The sequence below is a fragment of the Gigantopelta aegis genome, chromosome 8 (assembly GCF_016097555.1).
Source record: "Gigantopelta aegis isolate Gae_Host chromosome 8, Gae_host_genome, whole genome shotgun sequence".
Classification (NCBI taxonomy): domain Eukaryota; kingdom Metazoa; phylum Mollusca; class Gastropoda; order Neomphalida; family Peltospiridae; genus Gigantopelta; species Gigantopelta aegis.
This window is the reverse complement of record NC_054706.1, coordinates 40,310,261-40,331,265: the sequence shown is the minus strand read 5'-3', so window position 1 is coordinate 40,331,265 and position 21,005 is coordinate 40,310,261. Positions and strand designations below refer to the sequence as shown.

The 21,005-nt window shown below is 36.1% G+C and overlaps 1 protein-coding gene across 2 annotated transcripts in view; it reads left to right on the top strand.

Moving 5' to 3' along the window:
* The first annotated feature begins 766 nt into the window (after window positions 1–766).
* LOC121380087 overlaps window positions 767–21,005 on the top strand; it is a 59,669-nt gene continuing 39,430 nt past the window's right edge. For both annotated transcript variants that reach the window (XM_041508838.1, XM_041508837.1), the window contains exon 1: window positions 767–1,011. The gene's annotated coding sequence lies outside the window, so the exon portion shown is untranslated. The remainder of the gene's footprint in view (window positions 1,012–21,005) is intronic.

The following is a 21,005-nucleotide window of genomic DNA, read 5'->3' as shown; positions in this document are numbered from 1 at the left end:
GAAGGTGGAGTCAGACTTGGCATCATCAGGTTTTAATTGCATAATTTATGAGGCCTCGTTGAGAAGGTGGAGTCAGACTTGGCATCATCAGGCTTGCACCGAATCTTCTAGGTACACAATGTACTATGATTACAGCAGCTGTATATCACAAGCCAGTTAACAATATTTGTCAGCAATATTAAACAAAACAATAGAAACACACGAATAAAACAGTAAAACGTATATTTGTGTTTTGCATTGACAAATGCAGTACCGTTAATAGAAATGACAAGGAAGATGACAAATTTAATACGTACTATGTATTAATAGTGAACGCTATGATTAGACGGTGACCAGACCCCAAACCCGGGTGCGAACCACGAGATCCTCGAATGGGTTTTATTACCCCCAAGCTTTAGGGTGCGCTCGGGAATGCTGATTCACTTTGCAGGACCAGGGGGATGGGGGAGCAGTAGGTTATGAATTAGCATTCGAAATTTTTGAAAGGTCATGCTCCAAGCCTAGAGGAGAAGTTTGAACTTAGCATTTCCTGGCAAATGAGGTATATGACGTTGGCAGTTATTTTGGGAAGGCATTATTGTAAATTTTGTTAGCTACTGTGTTCACTTAAATTGTTCTAAATATTACAAATGCGCCAGCTGATTTACACGAAGCACTGCAAAATGGGATAATTCTCGTGTGACTGTTGGTTTCAGCTATTCAATTTGACTCCATACACGAGCTAGGCAATACCATGAATAACTGGTGACACAATTAAGGCAAGTCATCAAAAGCTGGAGTCGAGGTTTTGATTGCATGCATCTGCTCGCCTCATATTTCCTATGCATTATCGATTGCTGGCATCGACTTGCCTACTCGGAACTGAATAATAGCGTAACGCATTCGAATCTACAAACACAAATCTTGTACTTACCAGTGTAATATACGACACGGAGTTTTCAGAGTCGCCGAGCTGCCATGTGGGCGACGAGATTCATCCTACAGTCAAAAGCATCGCGCTTTTAATGCGTGGTAAGTTATTGTTTTAGTGTTTTCAGTACTGCTTTAATTTGAGCAAACATATGTTATTCTTTTTATAAATGTTTTTTTAAAAATATGTGTTAATATAAGAACATAAATTTAATACTTCTCGAAAATACCTGTCATTCCGTTTAAAGTGTATACCGGTATATCGATAACATTGGAAATATCGGAATGTGATTTTATTAATAGGCTTATGTTTAACTTGTTGATTTGTGTCCTAGTTTGTTTTTTTGTTTTTTGTTGTTGTTGTTTGACCATCTGTTGAAATATAGTAGCCGGGTGTACCAGGCAGGTGGACGAAGGTGACCCCCTGGCCACCCCTACCAATACTACTTCCCTTGGTAAAGCTGGGCGTACAGCTAAACGATTGATAAATGTAAATCAGGTTTGTCCACCGACTGGACCTGCTTTATACTTCCACGTTCACGTTGTCGTTCACTCGTGTCTTACTGTCATTGTTAAACTTAAAGTCTGTTTTGTAACGAAATCACTAGAGCACATTGATTTATTAATCATCGGCTGTTGGAAAAAAGTAAAGTGTGTTTTATTTAACGACGCCACTAGAGCACATTGATTTTTTTATCTTATCATCGGCTATTGGACGTCAAACATATGGTCAGTCTGACACTGTTTTTTAGAGAAAAAACCCCGCTGTCGCCACATAGGCTACTCTTTTACGACAGGCAGCAAGGGATCTTTTATTTGCGCTTCCCACAGGCAGGATAGCACAAACTATGGAATTTGTTGAACCAGTTATGGATCACTGGTCGGTGCAAGTGGTTTACACCTACCCATTGAGCCTTAGGGAGCACTCACTCAGGGTTTGGAGTCGGTATCTGGATTAAAAATCCCATGCCTCGACTGGGATCCGAACCCAGTACCTACCAGCCTGTAGACCGATGGCCTAACCACGACGCCACCGAGGCCGGTCATCGGCTGTTGGATGTGAGACATTTAATAATTTTGACATATAGTCTTAGAGAGGAAACCAGCTACATTTTCCCATTAGTAGCAAGGGGTCTTCTAAGAATTTTAACTCGTGGGTACAGCGTCACGGAGTGAAATGAGTAGGCTGGCAATGGCTCGAAATATAAATTCCTCTCCGTTGAACTATAGGTTTTCTCAAGCAGCACGTCGGATTTGATATGTGTCAACAACAATAATAATAATAAATAAATAAATAAATACATTAATTAAAAAAAAAAGAAAAAAGAAAAAAAAAAAAAGAAAGAAGAAAGAAAGCGCTTCTTTTGTCTCCCTTGGATGCGATAACGTAGTATACTATAACGTACGTAGTCTACTATATTGTAGTTAGAATCTCCCGGCATTTCACTAACCCACCCCAGGAGAGTGTGCTTCAATTAATGTCTAGAGTCCATCAGCATTTCACGACTCCACGTTACTGACAAAGTTTGGTTTCAAATATTAATTTCTGCAGGACCAGCTAGTGTTTAGTCGTATGTTTTTATGCATGTGTATTGTGTGACTTCTGTACACGAACATTTTTGACTTAGATTGGTGACGAAACACTGAGGGCAACCGAGTCGTGCTTATAAATTACAACTACACAGCACAAGTATTTACAATATTACAAAAGCCTGTGCGTATTGTTGTCGTCGGGTGTTACGTTTTATAGCAGCTGCTGTACCTAATCCCAAACATTCAGCTGGTGGATGGTATTGTCAGTTTCAAACTGTTTCATATACCGAAAACCGCTAGAAACGCATCACCAAAGTAGTGCTGTATTTTTCAATGATAAATGATAGATGTCTGTTTCAATCATATACCGAACACCGCTAGAAACGCATCACCAAAGTAGTGCTGTGTTTTTCAATGATAAATGATAGATGTCTGTTTCAATCATATACCGAACACTGCTAGAAACGCATCACACAATTAGTTCTGTATTTTTCAATGATAAATGATAGATGTCTGTTTCAATCATATACCGAACACCGCTAGAAACGCATCACACAAGTAATGCTGTATTTTTCAATGATAAATGATAGATGTCTGTTTCAATCATATACCGAACACCGCTAGAAACGCATCACACAAGTAATGCTGTGTTTTTCAATGATAAATGATAGATGTCTGTTTCAATCATATACCGAACACAGCTAGAAACGCATCACACAAGTAATGCTGTATTTTTCAATGATAAATGATAGATGTCTGTTTCAATCATATACCGAACACTGCTAGAAACGCATCACACAAGTAATGCTGTGTATTTCAATGATTAATGATATATATTAATTTGAAACATATATACTGAACGGTGAACATCATTTAAAATGTATTACCACAGTAATGCCGTTAATTTCAGTGATATATGATGCATGTTTGTTTCAAACTTATACTGAGCACCTTTAGAAACGCACCACCAAAGTAATTCTGTATAATTGAGTGATTCATGGTGGATGTTTCTTTCAATCATATTGAACACACATTGAAATGAAATGCATTACCACAGTAATGCTGTATATGTGAATAATGCATCATGAATGTTGGTTTCAAACATAAACTGAAACCATTTGAAATGCATCATCACTGTAATGTTGTATATTTTAGTTATTCATGATGGATGTGTGTTTAAACATAAACTGAACACCATTTAAAATGCACCATCACTGTAATGTTGTATATTTTAGTTATTCATGATGGATGTGTGTTCAAACATAAACTGAAACCATTTGAAATACATCATCACTGTAATGTTGTATATTTTAGTTATTCATGATGGATGTGTGTTTAAACATATACTGAGCACCATTAGAAATACATCCCCAGTGTAATGCTACTATTCCAGTGATGTATGAAGTTGAAGCAAGCCAGTCGATATTCTGTATACATACTAACTCATTAATGAAATAGCAGAAAGAAACGTCAGTGAGGTAACATTCACTGAACACAAAACGAACGTCAGCGTGGATAGAGGTGAGGTGGAAATGTCACATGCGAACAATAGTTTTAATACCAGTAACATGTAAAATACTATAACCACCATCTGCGCCCAACGCTACAGTTGCAAGGGATTTTTGAATATTATTATGGGTCGTCCATGTAGCATTTACTGAAAGATTTAAACCCAAAAGCTGTTTTGTCTACTCGTTGCTTTCTATTTGATATACCGTATTTCCTCTAATAAGTGCCGGCGTATAAAGGAACGCAGGTCCGTGGGAACCGTGGTTCGTAGGACCTCGGTTCTAGGAACAGTAGTGCTATCGGACCTCCATAGCTTAGGAACCATAGTCCTATCCGGACTTTTTTATGTGTACTACTGGACTTAAATCTTGATTGTCCAGGAATGCAAGTCCGGCCCGGACTTGATATCCTGACAGTCAGACCAGTATTCCTAAGGAACATAAGTGCTAGGTATATTAGACCTAGGACCTGCATTGCTAGGAGATTAAGTCCGGGCAGACAACTGCTCCTACGGACTTGCATTCCGTTTACACCGGGCCTCCAATAAGCGCCGGCCTCCAATAAGCGCCGGGTCTGTAACACTTTGCAACAAAATAAACGCCGGGCCTCCAATAAACATGTAAGACAGCCGAAAACTGATTACGTCCTGTCATAATTAAAAAAAAAAAAACCCACACACACCCTCCAAACCCCAACCCTTATTAAAAATGACTTCCTGTCTCAAAACTTAGAGCCGCATGCCTGGATGGCTAGAGTTGACAGCTATAAACTCAGTATTATATCAGCTGTAAGAGGTTATCACGGATATCGAAACGTATGCAATCTGGTAGAGGGTGAAGTTCTTATAACTAAATTAGATCCCAATAACTCTTTTGATAAAAACGCTGTGTGTTTTATGAAAAATAATAATACAGTGGGCCACATTGCACATGAGTTGTCTAATATGTTACGGTGCAGAGTATCAACACTCAAACATTGCAGGAGGCCTTGAACTTCCCGCGATATTCTCTTTACGTGGACAAATAATATTAATCTGTTCATTGTTTTATTAAAGTTTAAAGTTTAGTTACAGTTCGAAATTAAAATTTAAAAATAAATAAAATTATATGTTTATAGTTATTAAAATATGTGTTTGAAAAAATAAAGGCCGGGTCTCCAATAAGTGCCGGTCTCCAATACGCGCCGGGTCTGCGACAATTTTGAAATGAGTAAGTGCCCGGGGCGTTTATTAGAGGAAATACGGTACATGTGATTATTATCTGACCTGTTATCAAGTTCAAATTATAGCACACAAATAATGTTTACCGGCAAGAGATTCTCAGCATTTTAGAATACAGTTCGATCAATGGGTGAACAGTACTGTGCAAACAGACATTATGTTAACGTTTGAACACAATTCTTTCAAATAGTTTTTCAATATACAGCTAAAAGAATAACTTTCTTTCACATGTTTGAATATAGTTTTCATATGCGAAGTCCACCCCTTATAGATAATTAAATGTTGTCTGATATTTCTTTAAAACTGAAACTTTATTTACATCGCTGCTGACATTGGCAGTTAATTTTACCGGTTATCTTCAAAGGCCTACGTACGCACGTCAGTTGTTACTATGAAGTACACCAGGCGCTTGTGCCAGAATTTAGCAGGGAGGGGTCTAGATTGGTGAGCGAAGATTAAAAGGGGTCGAGACATTCTTCTCTTGAAAATGTATGATACAAAAATAAAAAATGGCTTGAGCAGGGAAGCGTTTCGACCTCCAAATCCCTCTCCCTGCACACATTGTTAAGATGTGTAACACCACACTCCAAACCACCACAACCACAACCACAACGCAGTTTTACATGATGGAAATACATGGTAAAAACATTTCAGGCTAGCTCATTCTGCCCGAATATCTCTATCGTTTTTGCCCGAATTTGAGGATTTTCCCCCAGCACCTGCTCTCGTCTCATATGTTTATAGGAACAAACAGACGTCTTGCTAGGCCTGAAAACTCAGGTCAGTCCCTTTAATAAACTTTAGAACCAGGATCCAAAATGTTACCAATTTTGATGTGTTATATATTAAACATATTTTAATATAACAGGCTATATGTCTTGGTTACCTGGTCCAAAACCAGCCTGGAAATAGAATACATTTAAAAGTCAAATTACATCTTTTTAACATTTAACAAGTAACTGTTTAAGTAAAATCACCTGTACCATATATTAGGTAAAAATATTTACATAAGTAAATGCAGGCATATCAAAATAAGCCAGTAGCTGTCGAATTTCATTGACTATAGAACGTTTCATTGGTTGCGTTTTAACCATTAAATACGGTAGAGATGAAATAACTTTGTTAACGATAGGGACGTTTTCCTCAAAATAATCTGAGAAATATTATAGCTCCTTGCTTGAAATATCATTCAACGCACATCCCTGAGCTCATTCAGAAGTCCTTCCATTTAAGGAAGCTGTTATATACACTCTTTCAATATTTATACTGATTTTGTGGATTACTGGTAATCAGTTTTCTTGGAAAAAGAGTTTCGGTTAAATGGCGAAGTCTCTTTAAAATAACCACCTAATTTGAATTGGCATCCTCCTACTTTGAGACATAATTTACGATGAAATGTGATATGCATGTATGATGAGATTACTGTTTTTCACCACAGTCATTTTCATCATGCATGGTTTGAGGCTTGTTGCGAATGTCCAATGCAATATATTTGCAGGAATAGCTGCAAGTAAACCCTGCTGTTTGTCATGAGCTGTTATTCCTGAAGTAGGCATTTCTAACAGTACAGCCACGTGATATTACTTCCATAAGCTCTGGTGGAGCAACTGCAGACATACCAGTATAAGGACCGGGTATGTTGTTTATAATTTCGAATATGTTCACAATCGGTTCTGGTGATCACAGTTTTTCACAACATGTTTTGTAGATTTGCTAGCTTGATGTGCTCAGCCAAAGCAGGATAAGTAGGAGACCGACTTTTGATTTTGGGAATGTTTCTATTACTTGTGATTTGCTATACAAAACGAAACAATACAAACGTCTATGAACCACGTGAAGCACACCATCTTTACAAGTAAAAGAGATATTCCCAAAATCAAAAGTCTGCTTCCTACTGGTTCTGTTTTGATTGAAGACATCAAGCAAGTTAAAACCATGATGTGAAAAGCTGATGATCAGCAAAACCCATGGAATGTGAATATATCTGACTGTGGGTGGGAAATTATAAATAGCAAACCTAGTCATTGTACTGGTGTGTGCTCCACCAAAGATTATGGATGTAATGGTTTGTGGCTGTACTGCTAAAATGCATGCTTCAGGAATAACTGTTCATGTGAAGGATTATCTTGCACCACTTTCTGAAAATGTATGACACCGGACATTTGTAATAATCCTCAAACCATGCATGATGAAACTGACACTGGTGAAGAACAGTAAGGACATAATACATGCACATAACATTTCACATTATAAATTATGTTTCAAATAAGGAGGCTGGTAATTAACAGGTGGTTATTTTAAAAGGACTTCGCATTCAAAATAAAATATTTTCTCATAAAAACAGACAAAAGTATGTTTTAATCTTCTCCGCAGTAAAATATAAAAAATATAATAAACATTTAAAAGTGTGTGATGTGACGATTACAAATATTCCACTTGCGTATTAAATACGGTATCTTTGCACAAAATATTTTCCATAAGAAGTTACAATAGTCGTGTGGGTATACAGCGTATGGTTTCAACTCCATATGCAGTAAGACTGCCAGTATGCAGATAACGATATTTTCTATCAATATATTTTAGACTGTATTGAAGAATTCCAAAATGAAAAATATATACTTTGTGGAGATTTCAATTTAGTGTTAAACCAGGATCTCGATACCAAAAACTATAAACACATAAACCATCCAAAATGTCGGAAAAAAATTAACGAAAACATGGAAACATTTGATTTAATAGATCCTTTCAGAGAATTATACCCTAATCTCCGAAGATACACATGGAAGAAAAAAACTCCATTACAACAAGCTAGATTAGATTTTTTCTTAATATCTAATAACCTGATGTCTATGGTGGAAAAGGTTATAATCGAAAATAGCTATCGTTCAGATCATTCAGGAGTAGTTTTAAATATAAAAATGAGTCATATAGAAAAAGGCAAAGGCTTGTGGAAATTCAATAACTCTTTGTTACGTGATAAAGAATATGTTAACTTAGTCAAGGAAACTATTACTAAAACACGGCAATATGCTTTACCAGTTTATGATTTAGATAATATCGATGCAATACCGAAAGATGAAAAAAAATTTTTCAATAAATAGTCAACTCTTTCTAGAAACATTACTCATGGAAATAAGGGGGAAAAGTATATCTTTTTCCGTGCATAAGAAAAAATTAAACACCGAATTAGAACAAACTATATGTGATGAAATAAAAGCTTTAGAGGAAAACGAACATGTAGTTGACTGGAAAAGAATCGAAAGCAAAAAGTCTGAATTATTAGAATTACGTAAAGAAAAACTCAAAGGTCATTATATTAGGTCAAGGTCACAATGGATAGAAGAAGGCAAAAACCAACTAAGTATTTTTGCAATTTAGAATCTCGTAATTATTTCAGTAAATTAATATCAAAAATTCAGTTAGATAATGGAATAGAAATTAAGGATCAGAAACAAATTTTAAAAGAAACAAAGAAATTTTACCAAAATCTTTATTCCGCACCATCGTGTCAAAATGACGATGACATTATTAAAAAACTATCTCACTTTAGTTTTAATAAATAAACTGATAAAGAAGCTGAAGAATTAGAGGGTAAAATAAAATATACGGAGGTATTAACATTTCTTAAAGCTATGAAAAATGACAAGAGCCCGGGGTCTGATGGATTTACGGCTGAATTCTTTAAAATGTTTTGGATGGATTTAGGACACTATATAATTAGATCTATCAACTATAGTTACACTATTAAAGAAATGTCTCATGTACAAAAGCTAGGTATTATAACATGTATCCCAAAACCTAATAAATCAAAAGAATTCTTAAAAAATTGGCGACCTTTAACCCTTTTAAACTGTACTTATAAAATGGCGTCAGGATGTATCGCTAATAGAATTAAAACCGTTTTGGATAAATTAATAGACAAAGACCAAACTGGTTTCGTTAAAGGAAGATACATTGGGGAAAATATTAGATTAATCTATGACATTATGTTATACACAGAAGAACATGATATTCCTGGATTACTGCTACTAATTGATTTTGAAAAAGCATTCGATTCTTTATCTTGGTCGTTTATATATAAAGTGTTAGATATATTTAACTTTAAAACATCCATTAAAAACTGGATAAAAACGTTTTACAATAATTCTTTATCTAGTGTAATACAGAATGGATTTTTATCTGAAGCTTTCAAATTAGAAAGGGGTTGTAGACAAGGTGATCCTCTGTCTCCTTATATATTTATTCTGTGTGCTGAAATACTTGCAATTATAATAAGAAACTCTAGCAATATTAAGGGAATCAGTATTGATGGCGAAGAATATTTAATTTCGCAATATGCAGATGACACAAGTTTCATTCTTGATGGTTCTCCCGAGTCTCTGTACAATACATTGAAGGTTTTAGATTATTATGCATATATATCAGGCCTAAAAATAATTTTTTCTAAATCAAAAGCTATATGGATCGGAAAGAAAACGTTTTCTAAGGATGTGTTCCATCGTACGCGGTGGAAGTTAGAATGGGGCGCAACACAATTTAATTTGCTCGGTATCAACTTCGCAGTTAACATGGAACAAATAATTGCACTGAACTATGATTCTAAAATAATAGAAATGCAAAAATTAATGAGGTTATGGTCTGTTAGAAGATTAACAGTTTTAGGAAGAATAACAGTACTGAAAACTTTAATAATGCCAAAGCTAACCCATCTGTTAATAGCGCTACCAAATTCAAATGACAAATTGATAAAAAATGTAAATACATTATTTTATAAATTTATCTGGCAGAGCAATACTGAAAAACTGAAACGGAATCTAATAATACAAAATTACAAAACAGGTGGTATTAAAATGATAAACATATCAAATTTTATAACAGCCTTAAAATGCACGTGGATTCGAAGAATGTTTTTAAATAACTCAAAGTGGATAACTTTGTTTAAATCGGTTACAAACATATCTTTAAAAGACTTGATTATACAAGGCGATTATTTCCTAATGCAAAATATTGAACACGTCCGAAATACGTTTTGGAGAGACACCTTGTTCAGCTGGTTAGAGATACACAAATATCAAAAACCACAAAATGTTGAGGATATTTTAAGCATTAATATTTGGTATAATAGCAAAATATGTATAGGTAACAAACCATTTATATACAAAATTTATATAGATAACGGTATTATATTTATAAATGATTTATTAAATGAACATACGAACAGTTTGCAACAAAATATCATATAAATACAAACTTCTTAGAATATGCTTCACTTACAAGTGCTATTAAATCATTTATAAACAAGCTTGGAACAATAAGGGATGACACGTTCACAATTCTAAAAAATCCGGTTTTTCCGTTTAAACTAAAATGTTTATTAAAAGACAAAAAAGGTTGTAAAGATATTTATGATATGATAACTTCACAAACTATAACCCCCAAAGCACAATTAAAATATGCGAACGAAGGATTTATGTACGATACCAGGCAATGGGAAAAGTATTATGCTATTCCTTTTCGATGTGTAAAAGATTGAACCTTATCATGGTTTCAATACAGAATACTGCATAGAATATTAACTACAAATAAATTTTTACACATGATACATTATGTTGATTAAAATGCTTGTGACTTCTGTCAAAATTCTCCAGAAACGATACCACATCTATTTTCTGACTGCAATAAGGTTAAACACATTTGGGGAGCTACAACACATTGGATACAGACTGAAACTGGAATTGATATTTGTTTTAACCGAGATATTGTTATGTTTCGTATGGTTAATAATGAACACAGCAACTTTGTAAATTGGTTAATTATCAATATTAAATATTATATTTATAGTATGAAAGTACAGAAAAAAGTATTAAATATAAATGGAGTTAAAAATATATTGCAAAACAAATTTGAAATCGAAAGGCTTATTTCATACAAAAATTGTGAACATGAAATTTTCAATAATCAATGAACACAGTGGCTTAATCTTTTTAACTGAAACTTCTTATAAATAGCTTGTTTCGAATTACAGGTCTTTTCGTTTGTAATTGCAGGTTTTTTCGTTTCGAAATATAAGTCTCTTTTCGTAGCATAGATTTTAAGTCCCCCCCCCCCCCCCATTATTTATTTATTTATTTATTGATTTATCTATCTATCTATTCATTCGTTAATTTCTTTCTATTCTATTGTATTTTGTTTCTTTCCTTCTACTTTTCTCAACTCTTTCCAAGATATGAATCATAGCATCTTGGCTTTCTTTGCCAATCCCCAACCATATGGGAACACTAGAAATATATTTATATGTTAAATTACTATAATATTATGCATTTTCACTTATATAGCAACTCTATTGTAAGGCCATGAAATCAAGGCTCCCCAACCTTGACATGGTCAAACTTGGCTGGGGATAATAAATGATTAAAAAAAAAAAAAAAAAAGACTGCCAGTTTTTAGTGCTACATGCGCTACAGCTGCCGTAAAAAAAAAAAAAAACACCTCTGAATGAGCACAAATATATGCATAAAATGGTATTTAAAGCAAGGAACTATAAATATTTTACAAAAATATTAAGCAGATTATTTAGATGGAAACTTCCACTTAAGCACTATTGTAAACAATAATATTCTGTTTGTACTGTGTTTAATGTGCAAAATGTAACCGCGTAAACCTTATATTAGCCAATGAAATTTGACAGATACCAGGCTATTTTAACATGTCTCCATTTACATATGTCACAACTTTCACCGTATATATCATACTTGTGATGTAGATAATTTTACATATAATAGTTACTTGTTGTTACTAATTTTTATAAGATATATTGTTTTTGGTAATATTTCTCTTCAAAGATGCTGTGTTTCAAGTGGTGCTTGGCCATAATATCCAAGAAATACAATTGTTACAGTTGCAATATTTTAAATATATAACATACAGATTGCATATGTAATCATCATGGAATCATGTCTAACTACGTTTATACCATTTTAAAACAAACCTGTCTCATCAACCTGTAGACTATCTCTCCACCTGTCTCGTCAACCCATGGACTATCTCTCCACCTGTCTCACCAACCCGTGGACTATCTCTCCACCTGTCTCACCAACCCGTGGACTATCTCTCCACCTGTCTCGCCAACCCGTGGACTATCTCTCCACCTGTCTCGCCAACCCGTGGACTATCTCTCGACCTGTCTTGTCAACCCGTGGACTATCTCTCCACCTGTCTCACCAACCCGTGGACTATCTCTCCACCTGTCTCGTCAACCCGTGGACTATCTCTCGACCTGTCTCGTCAACTCGTGGACGATCTCTCCACCTGTCTCGTCAACCCGTGGACTATCTCTCGACCTGTCTCGTCAACCCGTGGACTATCTCTCGACCTCTCTCGACTTGTCTCACCAACCCGTGGACTATCTCTCGACCTGTCTCGTCAACCCGTGGACTATCTCTCGACCTGTCTCACAAACCCGTGGACTATCTCTCGACCTGTCTCACAAACCCGTGGACTATCTCTCGACCTGTCTCGTCAACCCGTGGACTATCTCTCGACCTGTCTCACCAACCCGTGGACTATCTCTCCACCTGTCTCGTCAACCCATAGACTATCTCTCCACCTTTCTTGTCAACCCGTGGACTATCTCTCGACCTGCCTCGTCAACCTGTAGACTATCTCTCGACCTGTCTCGTCAATGCGTCATATTTTCTATGGGACAAACGAATTGATTGCAATTCTCAAACAATGTTGTCTTTGTGTTTCATTTTTAACGTTTTACTTAACAATCCCCATAAGAAACCTTAACATCTCTTTTAAAAAGTTTATTCCTTAATGAGGATGTCGTATGTTTTTAAGAACGGTAGAATGTTAATCGTCCCTAGGTGTGGACAGTTGATAAATCGAGATAAAATACTGGACTTTCTCATTGTCAACATACATATCATCTTTATGAAAATAATATTTAAAGATCGGAAACTAGCATCATGTCTATAATATACAGCTATAGCAAACTAAATAGAAACTATTACATGGCTGATGAGTAGATGCCATTTATATTTTAATTGTTTACATTGTAAATGTGTATGCAACTTGCGAAATTAGTTGGATACGTTTTAAGCAACAAAATGTAAATACTAGTAGTATCTTACGGACACGAGCGTAGTATTCTATGTTAAACATTTTAATCTCTTTTAAAGCGCCAAGTGCGAGTCAATTTCAGGTATGCTGGAAATATTGATCGCAATTGATTGGCTGGTTCTTTTTAACGTCTATTGTGACAGCATGGATTAACGACGGCGAGCAGGAATTGACAAACGTCGCGTGAATTGTCCATTGTGTTTCCGTCCATGATCTATCACTGCCGTCTGAACAGTAAACAATTCCACAACTGGAAGCAGTCAAACAGCATTTAGTAAACCAAACAAACACCCATCAAAAGATATCGGACCGAAATATAGTAAAGTATTATTATGACTAACAGTTTATATTAGTGTGTATATGTTTGACATTAACTAACTCCGACTAATTACCGCATATGTCCACCACCCCACCCCCCACCCCCCACCCAATAAATAACTTTCAAATTGTTTGACGTTGCAAGTTAATAAATGGTGATGTTTAATAACTTTTTGAAATATAATATTAATAGCACTTCCAGCTTCCGACACCCCTCTGTTTTCTGTGGCATAGCTGAGTAGTTTTCAGATTGAACTGTCAGGCTGCACATTGTGTAAGTGTCATTGGTGGCGAGAACACTTTGTCCTTAGTTATGTATCGACATGTCGAAGACGCAAATATATTACGTCTATGTCGATGTCAGCGCTACATTATCGTATATAGGTGTGGGATATGATGTATTTGTCAATGTCAGAACTACAGTATCGTATCTAGGTGTGGGGTACGATATATATGTTGATGTCAGCGTTACATTATCGTATCAAATTGCGTCAGCGCTACAGTGGTAGTTGCGGGATATGATGTATATATATATATATATATATATATATATATATATATATATATATATATATATATATGTGGATGTCAGCGCTACAGTATCGTATCTAGATGCGGGATATGATGTATATGTGGATGTCAGCGCTACAGTGTCGTATCTAGATGCGGGATATGATGTATATGTGGATGTCAGCGCTACAGTGTCGTATCTAGGTGCGGGATATGATGTATATGTCGATGTCAGCGCTACAGTGTCGTATCTAGGTGCGGGATATGATGTATATGTCGATGTCAGCGCTACAGTGTCGTATCTAGATGCGGGATATGATGTATATGTGGATGTCAGCGCTACAGTGTCGTGTCTAGATGCGGGATATGATGTATATGTGGATGTCAGCGCTACAGTATCGTGTCTAGATGCGGGATATGATGTATATGTGGATGTCAGCGCTACAGTATCGTGTCTAGGTGCGGGATATGATGTATATGTGTATATCAGCGCTACAGTGTCGTATCTACAGTGTCGTATCTAGGTGTCAGCGATACAGTGTCATATCTAGATGCGGGATATGATGTATATGTATATATCAACGCTACAGTGTCGTATCTAGGTGCGGGATATGATGTATATGTGTATATCAGCGCTACAGTGTCGTATCTAGGTGCGGGATATGATGTATATGTGTGTCGTATCTAGGTGCGGGATATGATGTATATGTGTATATCAGCGCTACAGTGTCGTATCTAGGTGCGGGATATGATGTATATGTGGATGTCAGTGCTACAGTGTCATATCTATGTGCGAGATATGATGTATATGCGGATATCAGCGCTACAGTGTCTCATCTAGATGCGGGATATGATGTATATGTGTGTCGTATCTAGGTGCGGGATATGATGTATATGCGGATGTCAGCGCTACAGTGTCGTATCTAGGTGCGGGATCTAGCTCAGTCGGGAGAACGTTCGACTGAGGGGTTTGAGGCGAAATATTGAATCCCTTTGATGGATCTATTTTCATGATAGTTTTCTCCCCGGAGAAACCAGTTCTCCACGACTGGTATATTAAAGATCGTGTGTGCTCTTTATTCTGCCTGTGGGAAAAAGCTTATAGAAGATCCCTTGCTCCTAATGAAAAAATGTAGTGAGTGTAAGAAATAAAACGCTTACTATTTTTAAATGTCAATTTAAATAAAATATTTAATCAAAAATTTAAATTAAAAAATATTTTTGTCATTTTCTAAGATTTTTCACGTTTCATGGCAATTTTGATAATTGTAATGAATGATAGTTAAATACTTACATTGTAACTTTATACCACAACAATTAATAATGTTTTATACGGCTCGCGGAGTGTATTTGAAAATGGAGGGGCTGGGAGACTGTCAGTGTGGTGTCCCGGATGCTTGAACCTGTTAGAAGAAAATTTGAATTTCAATGTGTTAAATTACAGCATCAGTGACAGAGAAAAGAGGGGAGAAGGACACGGCCCCGCACCCACCCATCTCCCACCCCCGGTTCCCCGGCTTCCCAGTTCCAAGAGCACCCTTTTTAAAAGTGATATATGTTATCTTTTATTTTCCCTTTGTCGGACAAAACTAAAATACTTAACCCAGGCCGAGAAAGAAAGAAAGAAATGTTTTATTTAACGACGCACTCAACACATTTTATTTACGGTTATATGGCGTCAGACATATTAACCCAGGCCGAGATACACTAACAGAAGAAAAACGATCAATACATGTTACATTTTGGAATTGGTTTGTGGATACATTCAGTTTATTTCATACTGAAAATAAATTATTAAAATGAAAAAGGTCATTTGTCAAGTTTGACCGCACTGTATTCCCCCCTCAGCCCCACCCACCCCAACCCAGCATGGAGTTGTGAAAACCTGTATTCCGACAACATGTCCGCCTGGTAACAGCTTGCTCTGTACATACGTGAACATGTGTTGCTTTCTCGCCGTGTCAAAAGGATAGTATGTTAAATTTGACTAGTTAGTGACGATTCCATATCGATCACTCGGTATCGGTCATATCGGTCTTTATGCTATGTCGTTATGGTTTGTTTGTATGTAATCAAAAATACATATAACAGAAATATCCATTACTCGTTTCCTGTGAGATAACATGCTTAAAAAGACAATCGAAAGAACTGTTGTAAGTGACGTTGTGTTGGAGTGAAGCACGTTCTCCGACTCCGCCAGTTGGCTCGCTAATATCGATATTCCATCACTCGCTGAGTGAGGCACGTTCCCCGACTCCGCGAGTTGGCTTGCTAATGTCGAGATTTTGTCACTCGCTGAGTGAGGTACGTTCCCCGACTCCGCGAGTTGGCTCGCTAATGAAACTGAAAGATGGAATCATATTTTATTTGAAGATAGATTATGTCCTTTATGTGATAAAACGGATATCGGAGATGAATACCATTACTTGTTTGTGTGCAAGTTTTTAAATAAATCTCGAAAAGAATTTTTACAGCCCTATTACTATAAAAAACTAAGTACTTACAAATTCAAAGAATTTAACGAACAGTAAGAAAATAAGGAATTAAAAAACTAGCAAAATTTATAATATAATTTGCAAGATCTTTAAAAACCCAAGAAATTAAACTAGTCAACAACTCTATTCTTTAGCTACTACTACTATTAGTAACATTAAACTGTTGATATTATTTATATAAATATATATCATGCATCTATGACAAAACATGTATATTATTTTTATGTATGGCTACCATTGTAAATATGTATTACACACTATTTATAGATTTCATCCTGTAAACCATCTTGTCAAATGTATGTAATTTATTATGCATGTTCCTCTAACGCCGTTGTATAACGGCCTGAGTGTAATAAAGTTCTGTTCTGTCACTCGATGAGTGAGGTACGTTCCCCGACTCCGAGAGTTGGCTCGCTCATGTTGAGATTCTGTCACTCGCTGAGTGAGGCACGTTCCCAGACTCCGCGAGTTGGCTCGCTCATGCCGAGATTGCGTCACTCGCTGTCCTCAGTAGGCTCACATGATCGTCTGGCATGGAAACCGAACGTCTTGTGGACGGTAACCGTCGCCAAGTACACATATAGGCCTACATTATACTGGTATTTGACACTCAATCTATGTAAACTTAGATGTGTAAACTACAAGTAATCCTACTGCCATTTTAACGTTATTTTAATCTCACCTAGCACTATGTTCCAAGCGCCGGTGTAACTGCCAATATTTCAATCATATCTCACCAAACGTTAAAGTCGCAGATCATATTTTCAGTCCGTGAAAGTAGAATCTAAATTTGGTTAGTCTGCATAACTGTAATTGTAATAAAGTTACAATAAAGTGAAAGAACGGTATGTGACGTTAACGACGAAACGGGGAAATACCCTCTAAAACAGACTAGAGTTCCTTTCTATAACTGTTACTTCTCTATGTTTTTAGAATTAAAAAAAAAAAAATCATTTCGTGGTATTACAAACACCAGGATGACCAGAAGTACTTGGGATGTTTGGAAATGGATAATCTAAACAATACAAATCCAGGTAATTATGTCTGATTCCAGTTATCGATGTGAACAATACGCGATAGTGTTTAAAAACTAGGGTCTGTTACGTTAAAATGATTGTGGAACCTAGTAAAAAAAACAGTGGGATGTAGTGTCATACATGACTTAAAACGGACATTGAAGTAACAAATCCGACATTGAAGTAACAAATCCGACATTGAAGTAACAAATCCGACTCAGTCACCATAATATATTATGTCATCTTTTGCCAATTGAAAATACAAACACGAGTAAAGTTTTAATAAACTACGGTTATCGTCAACTGGTCAGTTAGTCGCCATGTTTTTAATAATATTGTTCTGTCATATTTCTAGACAGTACTGCTATTTCTAGATTTGATTGCTATTTCTAAATAGTTTTGTTGTTTCTAAATAGTATTGTTATGTCTAAATAGTATTGTTATTTTTACATAGTGTTGCTCTGTTATATTTCTACACAGTACCGCCGTTTTTAGATATTGTTATTTCTAAACAGTCTTCTTTGTCGCAAGATGATATTGTTATTTCTACTATTTTCTAGATGGTATTGTTATGTCTAAATAGTATTGTTATTTTTACATATTGCTTTGTTATATTTCTAAACAGTACTGATATTTGTAGAGGGTATGGTTATTTCTAAATAGTACTGATATTTGTAGAGGGTATGGTTATTTCTAAATAGTATTATTTCTAATGCTTTATTACAGTGTATGTAATATTGCTTTACTATAGTTCTAGATAATAACTATTTCTAAATAGTATGGTTATTTTAAAATTATAGTTATTTCTTGATGATATTGGCCTATTGTATTTCTACATGTCATTGTTATACGGTATTTCTAGATAATAATGTTAGTTCTAGATATTATTGTTCTATAGTATTTCTAGATATTATTGTTATTTCCAAATAGTATTGCTTTATTACTTTTCTAGATATTTATATGACGTTTTAGCCTGGCTAGTGTGGACTCGACCAGCTAGGTGTGTATGCTGACTTTACGCGTCAGACAACAGGTGTTTACGAAAACCCATAAAACACGGCTTATTTCATTTACAGCAGTTACTACCTAGTTTTATAGAGTTATTGTATTATTCATTCAGCTTTCAGTAAGTGTATTTACAGCAGTTACTACCTAGTTTTATAGAGTTATTGTATTATTCATTCAGCTTTCAGTAAGTGGATTTACAGCAGTTACTACCTAGTTTTATAGAGTTATTGTATTATTCATTCAGCTTTCAGTAAGTGGATTTACAGCAGTTACTACCTAGTTTTATAGAGTTATTGTATTATTCATTCAGCTTTCAGTAAGTGGATTTTTTATGGTTATGGTGGACATATGCATACTGAATAACAAAAGAAACACTATATACGCGAATGTTAATTTAATTTTTATTTTATTTATTTAAATTATGTACTTCGAATATCCTATGAATATTTTAGGCCCATTTTGACAGTTTGGTGTAAGCACGAATCTAAATCAGAGTACTGTAAATTCAATGAATCAATGAACGAACGAACGAACGAATGAACGAACGAACGAACAAATGAGTGTATTGTAATGCAGCTGATGTTTCATTATAAACGTGTGTTCACACCAATCACACTGACATCTACCCTAGACCGTGACAAGATAAACCTATTGTCTCGCTTTTAGTGTACGCCTGATAATAATAATAATAATAATAATAATAATATAATAATAATAATAATAATAAATCCATTCGTTTATACTTATTTTAGTGTTTATATCCAATTAAGGTTCAAGCACATCTCAGTTATCGGGGGCTGTCGGTCCAGGATAGGGTTTGTTGTTAGTGGTTAGTGAGAGAGAAGTCGGTATAGTGGTTTTACACCTACCTATTGAGTCGTTAAACCTCGCTATAGGTGGGAGACGGTACCGGGCTGCGAACCCACTACCTACCAGCCTTATGTCCGATGGCTTAACGACGACACCACTGACACCGGTATGGAAGTAGGTATTGAGATGCCTTAAGTCTGATGGCTTAAGGACACCACTGGAGCACATTGATCTATTAATCATTGGCTATTGGATGGCAAACATTTGGTTAATTCTGGCATAGAGGAAACCCGCTACATTTTTCAGTTAGTAGCAGGGATCTTTAATATGCACCATCCCACAGACAATATAGCACATACCACGACCTTTGATATATCAGTCGCAGTGCACTGGATGGAACCAGAAATAACTCAGTGTGTCCACTAACGGGGATCGAGCCTTGATCGACCGTGCATCAACCGAGCGGTGTACCATTGGATTACATACCGCCTTGTTAAACAAAACAAACTTTAACTTTATCCGTGATGTACGACTGGTATATTAAAGGCCGTGGTATGAAAGTTTTATTTAACGACATCACTAGAGCACATTGATTAATTAATCATCGGCTATTGGATGTCAAACATTTGGTAATTCAGACACGTAGTCATCAGAGGAAATCCGTTGCATTTTACCTAATGCAGCAAGGGATCTTTTATATGCACTTTATCACAGACAAGAAGACACATACCACGGCCTTTGATCAGTTGTGGTGCACTGGTTGCGACACAAGCACCTCAAGCGGCTGTGGGATGAAGTATGCCGCCTGAACTCAAGTACATACAAAAACTATTTCTTACTAATCGTTTGGAGTGGTACATGTCGCAGAGTTTTTCTTCCTCAATGTGTTCTAGTAGTGTCGTTAAACGACATAGACTTTAAGCTTTTTCTCTTCATTAACACTAGTGTGGTCTTGGCAAGCATCTAATGCATCAGACGAAGGCAGCGTTTACAAAAATCGTATATGGATGTAGCTCCTCGAAACAGTTGAGGGGGGGGGGGGGGGGGGGGGGGGGATGCGGGGGCATATTTTAAATAAAACGAAGTGATATAGTTCCTCGAAACAGTGGGGGCCATATTTTAAATAAAACGAAGTGATATAGTTCCTCGAAACAGTGGGGGCCATATTTTAAATAAAACGAAGTGATATAGTTCCTCGAAACAGCGGGGGCCACATTTTAAATAAAACGAAGTGATATAGTTCCTCGAAACAGCGGGGGCCACATTTTAAATAAAACGAAGTGATATAGTTCCTCGAAACAGCGGGGGCCACATTTTAAATAAAACGAAGTGATATAGTTCCTCGAAACAGCGGGGGCCACATTTTAAATAAAACGAAGTGATATAGTTCCTCGAAACAGCGGGGGCCACATTTTAAATAAAACGAAGTGATATAGTTCCTCGAAACAGCGGGGGCCATATTTTAAATAAAACGTAGTGATATAGTTCTTCAAAACAGTGGGGGCCACATTTAAAATAAAACGAAGTGATATAGTTCCTCAAAACAGTGGGGGC